The following is a 16,555-nucleotide window of genomic DNA, read 5'->3' on the forward strand; positions in this document are numbered from 1 at the left end:
TAGAATATAGTGGTTCAACAATCCTGTACATTTCCCAGTGCTCAATATAAGTATAGTCACCATTTGTACCATACAATATTATTAAAATATTCTTGACTATATTGCCTATGCTGTATTTTTCATCTTCATGACTTATTTATTTTATAACTGGAAATTTGTACCTCTTAATCCTCTTTACCTATTTTGCCTATCATCACACCCACATCTCCTGCGGCAACCACCAGCTGGTTCTCTGTATTTAAGGGTCTTTTTGTTTATTCATTTTGTTTTGTATTTAAGAGTCCACATATGAGTGAAATTATGTGGCATTTCTTTTTCATTGTTGGACTTCTTTTACTTGGCATAATATCCTCTAGGCCCATCCATATTGTAGCAAATGGCACGATTCCATTCTTTTTTTTTTTTATGTTTGCACCATATTCCATTGTATATATGTACCATATTTTCTTTCTCCATTCATCTATCAATGGGCACTGGGTGACTTCCATATGTGGCTATTGTAAATAATGCGGCAATAAATGTAGGGGTGCATATATCCTATCAAATTTGTGTTTTTGATTTCTTTCGGTAAATACCAACAGTGGAACAACTGGATTGTATGGCCTTTTCATTTATTTTTAAAGATTTATTTAAATTCAGTTAGTTATCATACAGTGTAATATTAGTTTCAGGTGTGCAATACAGGGATTCAACACTGCCATATACACCCAGGGCTCATCACAAGTGCACTCCTTAATCCTATCACCTATTTAACCCATCTTCCCACCTACCTCCATTCTGGTAACCATCCGTTTGTTCTTTATAGTTAAGAGTCTGTTTCTTGGTTTGCCTCATTCTCTCTCTCTCTCTCTCTCTCTCTCTCTCTCTCTCTCTTTTTCTTTGGTCATTTGGCTTGTACCTTAGATTCCACACATTACTGAAATTACATGATATTTTTTTCTCTCTTATTTCATTTAGCATAATACTATCCACTTCTATCTATGTCGTTGCATATGGGAAGATTTCATTCCTTTTATGGCTAATATTCTATTGTGTACACTGTGTGTGTGTGTGTGTGTGTGTGTGTGTATGTATGCATATATACACACCTCTTCTTTATCCATTCATCAGTCCATGGACACTTGGGCTATTTCCAAAATTTGGCTGTTGGAGATAATGCTGCTATAAACATTGGGGAACATGTATCCCTTTGAATTAGTATTTTCATATTCTTTGCATAAACATCTAGTAGTGATATTGCTGAATCATAGGCTAGGGTGTTTTTTTTTTTAACTTTTTAAGGAAACTCCATATTGTTTTCCACAGTGGCTGCACCAGTTTGCATTCCCTTCAACAGTGCAAGAGGTTTCTCCTTTACCAAACCCTTGCCAACAACTTTTGTTTATTGTCATGGTGATTTTAGCCATTTTGACAGGTGTGAACTGATACCTCACTGTAGTTTTGATTTGCATTACCCTGATGATCAGAACTGTTGAGCATATTTTCATGTGTCTGTTGGCCATCTGTATGCCTGCTTTGGAAAAAATATCTCTTCATGTATTCTGCCCATTTTTCATTGGGTTATTTGGTTTTTGGGTGTTGAATTTTATAAATTCCTTATATATTTTAGATATAACCCTTTATCAGATATATCATTTTCAAATATCTTCCATTCCAAAGGGTTGCTTTTTGGAATATTTTTAATGTTTCCCTCACTGTACAGAAGCATTTTATTTTGATAAAGTCCCAATAGTTTATTTTTGCTTTTGTTTCCCTTGCCCCAGGAAACTTATCTAGAAAGAAGTTGTTACATGCGATGTCAAAGAGGTTACTGCCTGTGTTCTCCTCTAGGATTTTTATGGCTTCGGGTCTCACATTTAGGTCTTTAATTCATTTTGAATTTATTTTTGTGTATGGTATAAGAAAGTGGTCCAGTTCATTCTTTTGCATGTTGCTGTCCAATTTTCCAAACATGATTTGTTGAAGAGACACTTTTTCCCATTTTCTTTCCTGCTTTGTCGAAGATTCACTGACCTATAGTTGTGGGATTATTTCTGGGTTCTCTGTTCTGTTCCATTAATCTATGTGTCTAGTTTTGTGCCAGTACCATACTGTCTTGATAACTATAACTTTGTAATATAACTTTAAGTCTGGAACTATGATGCCTCCAGATTTGCTTTGCTTTTTCAATATTGTTTGGCTATTCAAGGTTTCTTGTGGTTCCATAGAAATTTTGGGAGGACTGTTTATTCTAACTCTGTGAAAAATGCTGGCGTTATTTTGATAGGGATTGCCTTAAATGTGTAGATTGCTTTCAGTAGTATAGACATTTTAACAATATGCGTTCTTCCAATGCTTGATCATAGAATGTATTTCCATTTCTTTGTGTCTTTTTCAAATTTTTTCATCAGTGTGTTGTACTTTTCAGAGTACAGGTCTTTCACCTTTTTGGTTAGGTTTATTCCTAGGTATCTTATCATTTCTAGTGTAGTTATAAGTGGAATTGTTTCCTTAATTTCTCTTTCTGCTATTTCATTATTAGCATATGGAAATGCAACAGATTTCTGTATGTGGATTTGGATCCTGTGGCTTTACTGAATTCATTTATCAGTTTTTTTTAAATGCTTATTCATTAATTCATTTTTATATGCTTATATCAATTTTAATGCTTATTCATTAAGCAGTTTTTCTCGTGGAGTCTTTTCAAGTTTCTGTACAGAGTATCATGTCATCTCAAATAGTGAAAGTTTTACTTCTTCCTTAATGATTTGGATTCCTTTAATTTCTTTTTGTTTGTTTGTTTGATTGCTGGGACTAGGGCATCCAGTACTTCCAGTACTATGGTAATAAACAGTGGTGAGAGTGAACATCCCTGCCTTGTTCCTGACCATGCAAGAAAAGCTGTCAATTTTTCCCATTGAGGGTAATATTGGCTGTGGGTTATTCATATGTGGCCTTTATTATGTTCAGGTATGTTCCCTCTAAATCTACTTTGTTCAGGGTTTCTATCATCAATGGATGTCTACTGCTTTTTTTTCATCTATTGAAATGATCATATGGCTCTTATCCTTTCTTTTATTAATGTAATATATCACATTGATTTGCAAATCTGAAACACCTTTGCAACCCAGGAATACATCCCACTTAATCATTGTGAATGATTTTTGTAAATGTATTTTTGGGTTCAGTTTGCCAGTATTTTTTTTTTAATTTATTTTGTGGTGTCTTTATCTGGTTTTAGTATCAGGGTAATGCTGGCCTCATAGAATGACTTTGGAAGTTTTCCTTTCATTTCTATTTTAAAACATAGTTTGAGAAGAATAGGTATTGTCTTTAAAAGTTTGGTAAAATTTACCTGTGAAGCTATCTATCCCTGAACTTTTGTTTGGTGGAGTTTTTTGTTTGTTTTGTTTGTGTATGTGTGCATGTGTTTACCAATTCAATTTATTTATTTATTTATTTATTTATTTATTTATTTATTTACAGACAGAGTACAAGCAGGAGAGGGACAGAAAGAGAGGGAGAAGCTGAATCCAAAGCTGGCTCCAGGTTCTGAGATGTCAGCATGAAGCCCAATGCAGGGCCCAGACCTATGAACCATGAGATCGTGACCTGAGCCTAAGTTGGATGCTTAACTGACTGAGCCACCTAGACACCCCTTTTTATTGATCTTTTCAAATTTTCTATTTCTTCCTATTTCAGTTGTGGTAGTTTATATGTTTCTAGTAATTTATCCATTTCTTCCAGGGTGTCCAATTTCATGGCATATAGTTTTCATAATGTTTACTTTTTTTCAATTTTACATCCAGGTTAGTTAGCATATAGTGCAATAATGATTTCAGGAGTAGAATCCAGTGATTCATCCCCTACATATAACACCCAGTGCCCACCCCATCAAATGTCCTCCTAACACCCTTGCCCATTTATCCCATCCCCCCCACCCACAACTCATCCAGCAACGTCAGTTTGTTCTCTGTATTTACAATCTCTTATGTTTTGTCCCCCTCCCTGTTTTTATGTTATTTTTGCTTCCTTTCCTTTATGTTAATCTGTTTTGTATCTGAAATTCCACATGTGAGTGAAGTCATATATTTGTCATTCTCTGCTAATTTCAATTAGTGTAATACAGTCTAGTTCCATCTATGTTGTTGCAAATGGTGAGGTTTCATTCTTTTTCATTGCTGAGTAATATTCCATCATATATATATATATATATATATATATATATATATATACCACATCTTCTTTATACATTCATCATTGGATGGAAATTTGGGCTCTTTCCATACTTTGGCTACCGTCCACAGTCCTGCTATAAACATTGTGGTGTATGTGCCTCTTCGAAACAGCACTCCTATATTGTTTGGATAAATAGCTAGTAGTGAAATTGCTGGGTTGTAGACTAGTTCTATTTTTAATTTTTTGAGGAACCTCTATACTTCTTTCCAGAGTGGCTGCACCAATTTGCATTCCCACCAGCAGTGCAAAAGGGCCCCTCTTTCTCTGCATCTTTGTCAACATTTGTTGTTGCCTGAGTTGTTAATGTTAGCCATTCTGACAGGTTTCAGGTGGTATCTCATTGTGGTTTTGATTTGTATTTCCCTGATGATTAATGATGTTGAACATTTCTTTTAAGTGTCTTTTAGCCATCTGGATATCTTCTTTGGAGAAGTGTCTATTCATGTCTTTTGCCCATTTCTTCACTGGATTATTTGATTTTTGTGTATTGAGTTTGAAATGTTCTTTATAGATTTTGGATACTAACCCTTTATCTGATATGTCATTTGCAAATATCTTCTCCCATTCTGTTGGTTGCCTTTTAGTTTTGCTGATTGTTTCCATAGCTGTGAAGAAGCTATTTATCTTGATGAGGTCCCAATAGTTCATGTTTCCTTTTGTTTCCCTTGCCTCCAGAAACTTGTTCAGTAAGAAGTTGCTATGGCCGAGGTCAAAGAGGTTTTTGCCTGCCTTCTCTTTGAGGACTTTGATGGCTTCCTGTGTTATGTTTAGGTCTTTTATCCATTTTGAATTTATTTTGTATATGGTGCAAGAAAGTGGTCCAGGTTCATTCTTCTACATGTTGCTGTCCAGTTTCCCCAATACATTTGCTGAGGAGAGTGTCTTTATTCCATTGGATATTCTTTCCTGCTTTGTCAAAGATTAGTTGACCATAGGTTTGTGGGTCCATTTCTGGGTTCTCTATCCTGTTCCATTGATCTGAGTGTTTGTTTTTGTGCCAGTACCATACTGTCTTGATGATTACAGCTTTGTAATACATCTTGAAGTCCATGATTGTGATGCTTCCAGCTTTGGTTTTCTTTTTCAGGATTGCTTTGGTTATTTGGGGTCTTGTGGTTCCATACAAATTTTAGGATTGTTTGTTCTAGCTCTGATAAGAATGCTTGTGTTATTTTGATAGGGATTGGATTGGATATGTAGATTATTTTGGGTAGTATTTACATATTAACAATATTTGTTCTTCCAATCCATGAGCATGGAATATTTTTTCCATTTTTTTTGTGTCTTCTTCAATTTCTGTCATAAGCTTTCTATGGTTTTCAGTGTATAGATTTTTTACCTCTTCGGTTAGATTTATTCCTAGAGATTTTATGAGTTTTGGTGCAGTAGTAACTGGGCTTGATTCCTTGATTTCTTTCTGCTGCTTCATTATTGGTATATAGAAATGCAACCGATTTTTGTACATTGATTTTATATCCTACAACTTCTGAAATTCTGGATGAGTTCTAGCAGTGTTTTGGTGGAGGCTTTTGGGTTTTCCAAAAAGAGTATGAAGTCATCTGTGAAGAGTGAAAGTTTGAAATATTTCTTGCTGATTTGGGTGCCTTTTATTCCTTTGTGTTGTCTGATTGCTGAGGCTAGGACTTCCAATATTATGTTGAGTAACAGTGGCAAAAGTGGACATCCCTGTCGTATTCCTGACCTTAGGGGGGAGGCTCTGTTTTTCCCCATTGAGAATGATATTAGCGGTGGGTCTTTTGCATATTGCCTTTATGATTTTGAGGTATGATCGTTCTATTCTTACTTTCTTGAAGGTTTTTATCAAGAAAGGATGCTGTATTTTGTCGAATGCTTTTTCACCATCTATTGAGAGGATCATGTGGTTCTTATCCTTTCTTTTATTGATGTGATGTATCACATTGATGATTTGTGAATATTGAACCAGCCTTGCATCCCAGGTATAAATCCGACTCGATCATGGTGAATAATTATTTTAATTTATTGTTGGATCCGGATGGCTTTAATCGTTTGGTAGAATTCCCCTGGAAGGCCATCCGGCCCTGGACACTTGTTTGTAGAGAGATTTTTGATTAGTGATTCAGTTTCTTTACTGGTTATGGGTCTATTCAAATTTTCTATTTCTTCCTGTTTCGGTTTTTGTAGTTTATATGTTTCTAGGTATTTTCCATTTCCTCCAAATTGCCCAATTTATTGGCATATAATTCTCATAATAGTCTCTTATTATTGTTTGTATTTTTGCAGTGTTTGTGATCTCTCCTCTTTCATGCTTGATTTCATTTATTTGGGTCCTTTCCTTTTTTTTTTTTTGTCAATCTGGCTAGGGGCTTATCAGTTTTGTTAATCTTCAAAAGAACCAACTTCTGGTGTCATTGAACTGTTCTACTATTTTTTTTTTTTTTGGATTTTGATATCATTGATTTCTTCTCGAATCTTTATTATTTCCCATCTTCTGCTATTTTGGGTTTTGTTTGTTGCTCTTTATCCAGCTCTTTAAGGTGTAAGGTTAGGTTGTGTATCTGAGACCTTTTTTCCTTCTTTTGGAAAGCCTGGATTACTATATGCTTCCCTCTTGTGACCGCCTTTGCTGCATCCCAGAGGTTTGGGCTTTGGTATTATCATTTTCATCAGCTTCCATGTATTTTTAATTTCTTCTTTAACTTCTTGGTTAACCAATTCATTCTTTAATAGGATGTTCTTTACTCTCCAAGTATTTATTGTCTTTCCAAACTTTTTCTTGTGGTTGATTTTGACTTTCATAGCATTGTGGTCTGAACATATGCACTGTATGATCTTATTCTTTTTGTACTTGTTAAGGACTGATTTGTGTCCCAGTATGTGATCTATTTTGGAGAATGTTCCATGTGCAGTCGAGAAGAATGTGTGTTCTGCTGCTTTAGGATGATTTATTCTGAATATATCTGTTAAGTCCATCTGGTCCAGTGTGTCATTTAAAGCCATTGTAAAGCCATTGTAAATCTTTGTTGATTTTTTGCTTAGATCTGTTCTTTGCTGTAGGTTGGGTTTTGAAGTCCCCTACTATTATGGTAGTATTATCAATAAGTTTCTTTATGTTTGTGATGAATTGATTGATATATTTGGGTGCTACCACATTTGCAACATAAATGTTTGCAATTGTTAGGTCTTCTTGGTGGATAGACTCTTTAATTATGATGTAATGCCCTTCATCTTTTTTTACAGTTTTATTTTAAAGTTCAGATTATCTGATATAAATATGGCTACTCCAGCTTTCTTTTGTTGACCATTAGCATGATAGATGGTTTTCTATCTCTGTACTTTCAATCTGAAGGTGTCTTTAGGTATAAAGTGGGTCTCTTGTAAACAGCTTATAAATGGATCTTATTTACTTATCCATTTGGTAACCCTATGTCTTTTGATTGGAGTGTGTATTCCATTGACATTTAGAGTGAGTACTGAAAGATATGGACCTTTTGCCATTATGTTGTCTGTAGAGTTGGAGTTTCTGGTGGTGTTCTCTGGTACTTTCAGTCTTTGTTCCCTTTGGTCTTCTTTGTTTTGTCTTTTCTCCCCTCAGAGAGTCCCCCTTAAATTTTCTTGCAGGGCTCATTTAGTGGTTACAAACTCCTTTAGTTTTTGTTTGTCTGGGAAACTCTTTATCTCTACTACTATTTTGAATGACAGCCTTGATGGATAAAGAGTTCTTGGGTACTTTTTCTTTTCTTTTTTTTTTTTTTAACGATTCAGCACATTGAATATATCCTGCCACTCCTTTCTGGCCTGCCAAATTTGTGTGGATAAGTCTGCTGTGAACCTGATCTGTCTTCTCTTATAGGTTAAGAACTTTTTGTCCTATGCTTCTTTCATAATTCTTTCCTCATCTGTGTATTTTGTGGGTTTGACTATGAAATGCCTTGTTGATGGTCGGTTTTTGTTCAACCTAATGGGAGTTCTCTGTGCTTCCTGGATTTTGATGCCTGTGTCTTTTCCCAGGTTAGTAAAGGTTTCCACTATTATTTGCTCACATAAACTTTCTACCCTTTTTTTCTCTCTTTTGATCTTCTGTGACCCCTATGATTTGGATGTTATTCTTTTTAATGAGTCACAGAGTTCTCTCATTCTTATATCTTGCTCTTTTGCCTTAGTTTCCCTATTTTTTTCTGCTTTGTTATTCTCCATAAGTTGTCTTTTATATTGCTGATTCCCTGATCTGCTTCATCCATCTTTGCTGCCATGGCATCCATTTGCAATTGCATCTGTTTTTGCATTTTTATTTTCATTTATTTATTTTTTTTCAATATATGAAATTTATTGTCAAATTGGTTTCCATACAACACCCATTGCTCATCCCAAAATGTGCCCTCCTCCGTACCCAACACCCACTCTCCCCTCCCTCCCACCCCCCATCAACCCTCAGTTTGTTCTCAGTTTTTAACAGTCTCTTATGCTTTGGCTCTCTCCCACTCTAACCTCTTTTTTTTTTTCCTTCCCCTCCCCCATGGGTTTCTGTTAAGTTTCTCAGGATCCATATAAGAGTGAAACCATATGGTATCTGTCTTTCTCTGTATGGCTTATTTCACTTAGCATCACACTCCCCAGTTCCACCCACGTTGCTACAAAAGGTCATATTTCATTTTTTCTCATTGCCATGTAGTATTCCATTGTGTATATAAACCACAATTTCTTTATCCATTCATCAGTTGATGGGCATTTAGGCTCTTTCCACAATTTGGCTATTGTTGAGAGTGCTGCTATATATATTGGGGTACAAGTGGCCCTATGCATCAGTACTCCTGTATCCCTTGGGTAAATTCCTAGCAGTGCTATTGCTGGGTCATAGGGTAGGTCTATTTTTAATTTTCTGAGGCACCTCCACACTGCTTTCCAGAGCAGCTGCACCAATTTGCATTCCCACCAACAATGCAAGAGGGTTGCCGTTTCTCCACATCCTCGCCAGCATCTATAGTCTCCTGATTTGTTCATTTTGGCCACTCTGACTGGCATGAGGTGATATCTGAGTGTGGTTTTGATTTGGATTTCCCTGATAAGGAGCGACGTTGAGCATCTTTTCAAGTGCCTGTTGGCCATCTGGATGTCTTCTTTAGAGAACTGTCTTTTCATGTTTTCTGCCCATTTCTTCACTGGGTTATTTGTTTTTAGGGTGTGGAGTTTGGTGAGCTCTTTATAGATTTTGGATACTAGCCCTTTGTCCGATATGTCATTTGCAAATATCTTTTCCCATTCCGCTGGTTGCCTTTTAGTTTTGTTGGTTGTTTCCTTTGCTGTGCAGAAGCTTTTTATCTTCATGAGGTCCCAATAGTTCATTTGTGCTTTTAATTCCCTTGACTTTGGGAATGTGTCAAGCAAGAAATTGATACAGCTGAGGTCAGAGAGGTCTTTTCCTGCTTTCTCCTCTAAGGTTTTGATGGTTTCCAGTCTCACATTCAGGTCCTTTATCCATTTTGAGTTTATTTTTGTGAATGGTGTGAGAAAGTGGTCTAGTTTCAACCTTCTGCATGTTGCTGTCCAGTTCTCCCAGCACCATTTGTTAAAGAGACTGTCTTTTTTCCACTGGATGTTCTTTCCTGCTTTGTCAAAGATGAGTTGGCCATACGTTTGTGGGTCTAGTTCTGGGGTTTCTATTCTATTCCATTGGTCTATGTGTCTGTTTTTGTGCCAATACCATGCTATCTTGATGAGTACAGCTTTGTAGTAGAGGCTAAAGTCTGGGATTGTGATGCCTCCTGCTTTGGTCTTCTTCTTCAAAATTCCTTTGGCTATTCGGGGCCTTTTGTGGTTCCATATGAATTTTAGGATTGCTTGTTCTAGTTTCGAGAAGAATGCTGGTGCAATTTTGCTTGGGATTGCATTGAATGTGTAGATAGCTTTGGGTAATATTGACATTTTGACAATATTTATTCTTCCAATCCATGAGCAGGGAATGTCTTTCCATTTCTTTATATCTTCTTCAACTACCTTCATAAGCTTTCTATAGTTTTCAGCATACAGATCTTTTACATCTTTGGTTAGGTTTATTCCCAGGTATTTTATGCTTCTTGGTGCAATTGTGAATGGGATCAGTTTCTTTATTTGTCTTTCTGTTGCTTCATTGTTAGTGTATAAGAATGCAACTGATTTCTGTACCTTGATTTTGTATCCTACAACTTTGCTGAATTCCTATATCAGTTCTAGCAGACTTGTGGTGGAGTCTATCGGATTTTCCATGTATAATATCATGTCATCAGCAAAAAGCGAAAGCTTGACTTCATCTTTGCCAATTTTGATGCCTTTGATGTCCTTTTGTTGTCTGATTGCTGATGCTAGCACTTCCAACACTATGTTGAACAACAGCGGTGAGAGTGGTCATCGCCGTCGTGTTCCTGATCTCAGGGGAAAAGCTCTCAGGTTTTCCCCATTGAGGATGATGTTAGCTGTGGGCTTTTCATAAATGGCTTTATGATGTTTAAGTATGTTCCTTCTCTCCCGGCTTTCTCAAGGGTTTTTATTAAGAAAGGGTGCTGGATTTTGTCAAAGGCCTTTTCTGCATCGATTGACAGGATCATACGGTTCTTCTCTTTTTTTTTTATTAATGTGATGTATCACATTGATTGATTTGCGAATGTTGAACCAGCCCTGCATCCCAGGAATGAATCCCACTTCATCATGGTGAATGATTCTTTTTATATGCTGTTGAATTCGAATTGCTAGTATCTTATTGAGAATTTTTGCATCCATATTCATCAGGGATATTGGCCTGTCGTTCTCTTTTTTTACTGGGTCTCTGTCTGGTTTAGGAATCAAAGTAATACTGGCTTCATAGAATGAGTCTGGCAGTTTTCCTTCCCTTTCTATTTCTTGGAATAGCTTGAGAAGGATAGGTATTATCTTTGCTTTAAACGTCTGGTAGAACTCCCCTGGGAAGCCATCTGGTCCTGGACTCTTATTTGTTGGGAAATTTTTGATAACCGATTCAATTTCTTTGCTGGTTATGGGTCTGTTCAAGCTTTCTATTTCCTCCTGATTGAGTTTTGGAAGAGTGTGGGTGTTTAGGAATTTGTCCATTTCTTCCAGGTTGTCCAATTTGTTGGCATATAATTTTTCCTAGTATTCCCTGATAATTGTTTGCATCTCTGAGGGATTGGTTGTAATAATTCCATTTTCATTCATGATTTTATCTATTGGGGTCATCTCTCTTTTCTTTTTGAGAAGCCTGGCTAGAGGTTTGTCAATTTTATTTATTTTTTCAAAAAACCAACTCTTGGTTTCATTGATCTGCTCTACCGTTTTTTTAGATTCTATATTGTTTATTTCTGCTTAGGGTGTCTTTGCTGTTCTGCTTCTATTTCCTTTAGGTGTGCTGTTAGATTTTGTATTTGGGATTTTTCTTGTTTCTTGAGATAGGCCTGGATTGCCATGTATTTTCCTCTCAGGACTGCCTTCTCTGCATCCCAAAGCGTCTGGATTGTTGTATTTTCATTTTCGTTTGTTTCTATTCTATATATATTTCTTCTCTAATTGCCTGGTTGACCCACTCATTCGTTAGTAGGGTGTTCTTTAACCTCCATGCTTTTGGAGGTTTTCCAGACTTTTTCCTGTGGTTGATTTCAAGCTTCATAGCATTGTGGTCTGAAAGTATGCATGGTATAATTTCAATTCTGGTAAACTTATGAAGGGCTGTTTTGTGACCCAGTATATGATCTATCTTGGAGAATGTTCCATGTGCACTCGAGAAGAAAGTATATTCTGTTGCTTTGGGATGCAGAGTTCTAAATAGATCTGTCAAGTCCATCTGATCCAATGTCTCATTCAGGGCCCTTGTTTCTTTATTGACCGTGTGTCTAGATGATCTATCCATTTCTGTAAGTGGAGTGTTAAAGTCCCCTGCCATGACCACATTCTTATCAATAAGGTTGCTTATGTTTATGAGTAATTGTTTTATATATTTGGGGGCTCCGGTATTCGGCACATAGACATTTATAATTGTTAGCTCTTCCTGATGGATAGACCCTGTCATTATTTTATGATGCCCTTCTTCATCTCTCGTTACAGCCTTTAATTTAAAGTCTAGTTTGTCTGATATAAGTATGGCTACTCCAGCTTTCTTTTGGCTTCCAGTCGCATGATAAATAGTTCTCCATCCCCTCACTCTCAATGTAAAGGTGTCCTCAGATCTAAAATGAGTCTCTTATAGACAGCAAATAGATGGGTCTTGTTTTTTTATCCATTCTGATACCCTATGTCTTTTGGTTGGCGCATTTAATCCATTTACATTCAGTGTTATTATAGAAAGATACGAGTTTAGAGTCATTGTGATGTCTGTATGTTTTATGCTTGTAGCGATGTCTCTGGTACTTTGTCTCACAGGATCTCCCTTAGGATCTCTTGTAGGGCTGGTTTAGTGGTGACAAATTCCTTCAGTTTTTGTTTGTTTGGGAAGACCTTTATCTCTCCTTCTATTCTAAATGACAGACTTGCTGGATAAAGGATTCTCGGCTGCATATTTTTTCTGTTTAGCACCCTGAAGATCTCGTGCCAATTCTTTCTGGCCTGCCAAGTTTCAAAAGAGAGATCAGTCACGAGTCTTATAGGTCTCCCTTTATATGTGAGGGCACGTTTACCCCTTGCTGCTTTCAGAATTTACTCTTTATCCTTGTATTTTGCCAGTTTCACTATGATATGGTGTGCAGAAGATCGATTCAAGTTATGTCTGAAGGGAGTTCTCTGTGCCTCTTGGATTTCAATGCCTTTTTCCTTCCCCAGATCCAGGAATTTCTCAGCTATTCTTTCTTCAAGTACCCCTTCAGCACCTTTCCCTCTCTCTTCCTCCTCTGGGATACCAATTATGCGTATATTATTTCTTTTTAGTGTATCACTTAGGTCTCTAATTTTCGCCTCATTCTCCTGGATTTTTTTTATCTCTCTTTTTCTCAGCTTCCTCTTTTTCCATAACTTTATCTTCTAGTTCACCTATTCTCTACTCTGCCTCTTCAATCCGAGCCGTCGTCGTTTCCATTTTGTTTTGCATTTCGTTTGAAGCATTTTTCAGCTCCTCGTGACTGTTCCTTAGTCCCTTGATCTCTGTAGCAAGAGATTCTCTGCTGTCCTCTATACTGTTTTCAAGCCCAGTGATTTATTTTATGACTATTATTGTAAATTCACTTTTTGTTATATTATTTAAATCCTTTTTGATCAGTTCATTAGCTGTTGTTATTTCCTAGAGATTCTTTTGAAGTGAATTCTTCCGTTTGGTCATTTTGGCCAGTCCCTGGAGTGGTGTGGGACTGCGGGGCACTTCCCCTGTGCTGTCTTGAATAACTTGTGTTGGTGGGCGGGGCCACAGTCAGAGCTGATGTCTGCCCCCAGCCCATTGCTGGGGCCAAAGTCAGACTGGTGTGTGATTTCTTCCCCTCTCCTAGGGTGGGATACATTGTGGGGTGGCGTGGCCCATCTGGGCTACTTGCACACTGCCAGGCTTGTGGTGCTGGGGATCTGGGGTATTAGCTGGGCTGGATCAGCAAGGTGCATAGGAGTGGGAGGCGCAGGCTCAGCTCACTTTTCCTTCAGAGATCTGCTTGGGAGGGGCCCTACGGCACTGAGAGGGAGTCAGACCCGCTGGAGGGATGGATCTACAGAAGCACAGTGTTGGGTGTTTGTGTGTGCAAGCAAGTTCCTTGGCAGGAACTGGTTCCCTTTGGGATTTTGGCTGGGGGATGGGCGAGGGATATCGCGCTGGTGAGCATCTTTGTTCCTGCCAAGCTGAGCTCTGTCATCCAGGGCTCAGCAACTCTCCCTCCCGTTAACCTCCAGCCTTTCCGTTCTCTGAGCAGAGCTGTTAGCTTATTACCTTCCAGATGTCAAGTCCCTCTTGCTGTCGGAACACACTCCATCAGGCCCCTCTGCTTTTGCCAGCCAGACTCAGGGGCTCTGCTTGGCCGGCAGGCCGTCCCTCCGCCCCGGCTCCCTCCCGCCAGTCCGTGTAGAGCACACCACCTTTCCGCCCTTCCTACCCTCTTCCGTGGACCTCTCATCTGTGCTTGGCTCCAGAGACTCCATTCTGCTAGTCTTCTGGCGGTTTTCTGGGTTATTTAGGCAGGTGTAGGTGGAATCTAAGTGATCAGCAGGACGCGTGGTGAGCGCAGCATCCTCCTATGCTGCCATCTTCCCAGGATCCCTCTTCATTTTGTGTTTTTAAAAAGCTGAGACTCACATCTGTGCCAGGACCTGCCCAGACAACAACCGACAGGGCGGGGAGGATAGGGGCCGGGACCCAGGCTAGGCAGAAAAACCGCCTGAAGCTTCTGGAATGCTGTGGCTGCTCGAGACACCGCGGCCGCTGCTGCTCCTGGCTGCTGACTTCCTCCCCCTTAGGTTACCTGTTTTAAAATGAGTAAATTTGAAGATCTAATTGGTTTTATTTAGCAATTCATGAATTGGACAGCATATTATCTAACAAATTGAAAGAAGCTCTGAGATGCTGTACAAAATGGAAGGTTTTTATAGACAGGAGAGAGGAACAAGGAAGTCATAAGCAAAACAAAGATCATTTCAGGCAAGATCCTCACTGCTGTTGATCAAAATCTTACAGAGTTTTTAATTTTAATTCCAATACTGTAAAAGGATGAAACTGCAGTTAGGTTAGGTGTTAAGTCTTGGTTTGCTGGCCTGGAACGTAGCACAGATGACTGCATTTGGGGGGCTGTTGTGTGTGCGTGTGTGTGTGTGTGTTTTGTTTGTTTTGTTTTGTTCTGTTAGTTTACAATTTCTCCCTCTTGATCAGATTCTAAGCCTAACCGAGAGATGTGATCAAAATTTAAGGTATTTGTGTCCCTCTAAATTCAGTAGTTCTTGAAGCTTTTTTTGATCCTCTGGGTGATATTCACAGGTCATGTTTTTCTTTGCTGTTTCTCTGTGGTACACATAGGTCATGACTTTAGGCTCACAATTTTTTAGTTGGTCATTCTCTTTGTTCTATGTCTACATTCCAGTCTTAGGGATATCATTTGGTTTGTGGTTATTGGTTGCAAACATGAATTTAAATATTTTGAGAGAATTCAATGTGCCAGAGAGATTGCTGTGACTATCACAAAAAGGATAATTACCAATATTTGTAGTGCACTTTGGAGCTATGGTCCCCAAGACACAAACCAATCAAAATCAAATATGTCAAAGACTTTGTTGAAGGAGTAACCTCTTTAAGCCAAGTGGGATGCTCAGTGATCTTCAAGTTCCCAGAAGTGTTAATCCAGCAACAGCAGGTGGTGATGACAATAGCACAGACACCTCCCTTTTAAGCTAAAAGATAATAAGATACAGCAAAGGCAGTCCTGAAAGCGAAATACATTGTAATTCAGGCCTATCTCAAGAGGCAAGAAAGGTCGCAAATATACAACCTAACATTCCACCTAAAGAAGCTAGAAAGGCAGCAATGAAGAAAGCTTAAAACCTGGATAAGAAGAGAAATAACAAAGATTAGACCAGAAATAAACAATATAGAAAAAAAAAGTAGAATAGATCAATGAATATAAAAGCTGGGTTTTTTTAAAAAAAACAAAATTGATACTCCCCTAGCCAGACTTCTCAAATAGAGGACTTATGTAGATAAAATCACAAATGAAAGAGGAGAGATCACAACCAACACCACAGAAATATAAACAATTATTAGAGAATACTATGAAAAATTATATGCCAACAAACTGAACAATCTGGAAGAAATGGACAAATTCCTAAACACACACTCCCAAAACTCAAACAGTAATAGAAAATTTGAACAGACCCATAAGCAGTAGAGAAATGGAATCAATTATGAAAAAGCTCCCCCAAAACAAGAGTCCTGGGCTAGATGGCTTCCCAGGGGAATTCTACCAGAAATTTAAAGCAGAGTTAATACCTATTCTTCTCAAACTGTTCCAAAAAATAGAAATGGAAGGAAAGCTTCCCAACTTGTTCTATGAATCCAACATTACCTTGATGCCAAAACCAAAGACCCCACTAAAAAGGAAAATTACAGACCAATATCCCTGATGGACATGCATGCAAAAATCCTGAACAAGATACTAGCAAATTGAATTCAACAGTACATTATAATAAATTATTTACCATGATCAAATGGGATTTATTCCTGGGCTGCAGGGCTGGTTCAGTATTCATAAATCAATCAACACGATACATCACATTAATAGTAGAAAGGGTAAGAACCACATGATCTTGTCAATAGATGTAGAAAAAGCATTTGACAAAATACAGCATCATTTCTTAATAAAAACCCTCAAGAAAGTCAGGATAGAAGGAATATAGCTTAACATCATAGAAGTCATATAGGAAAGGCCCATAGTTAGTATCA

The sequence above is a fragment of the Prionailurus bengalensis genome, chromosome X (assembly GCF_016509475.1).
Source record: "Prionailurus bengalensis isolate Pbe53 chromosome X, Fcat_Pben_1.1_paternal_pri, whole genome shotgun sequence".
Lineage (NCBI taxonomy): Eukaryota > Metazoa > Chordata > Mammalia > Carnivora > Felidae > Prionailurus > Prionailurus bengalensis.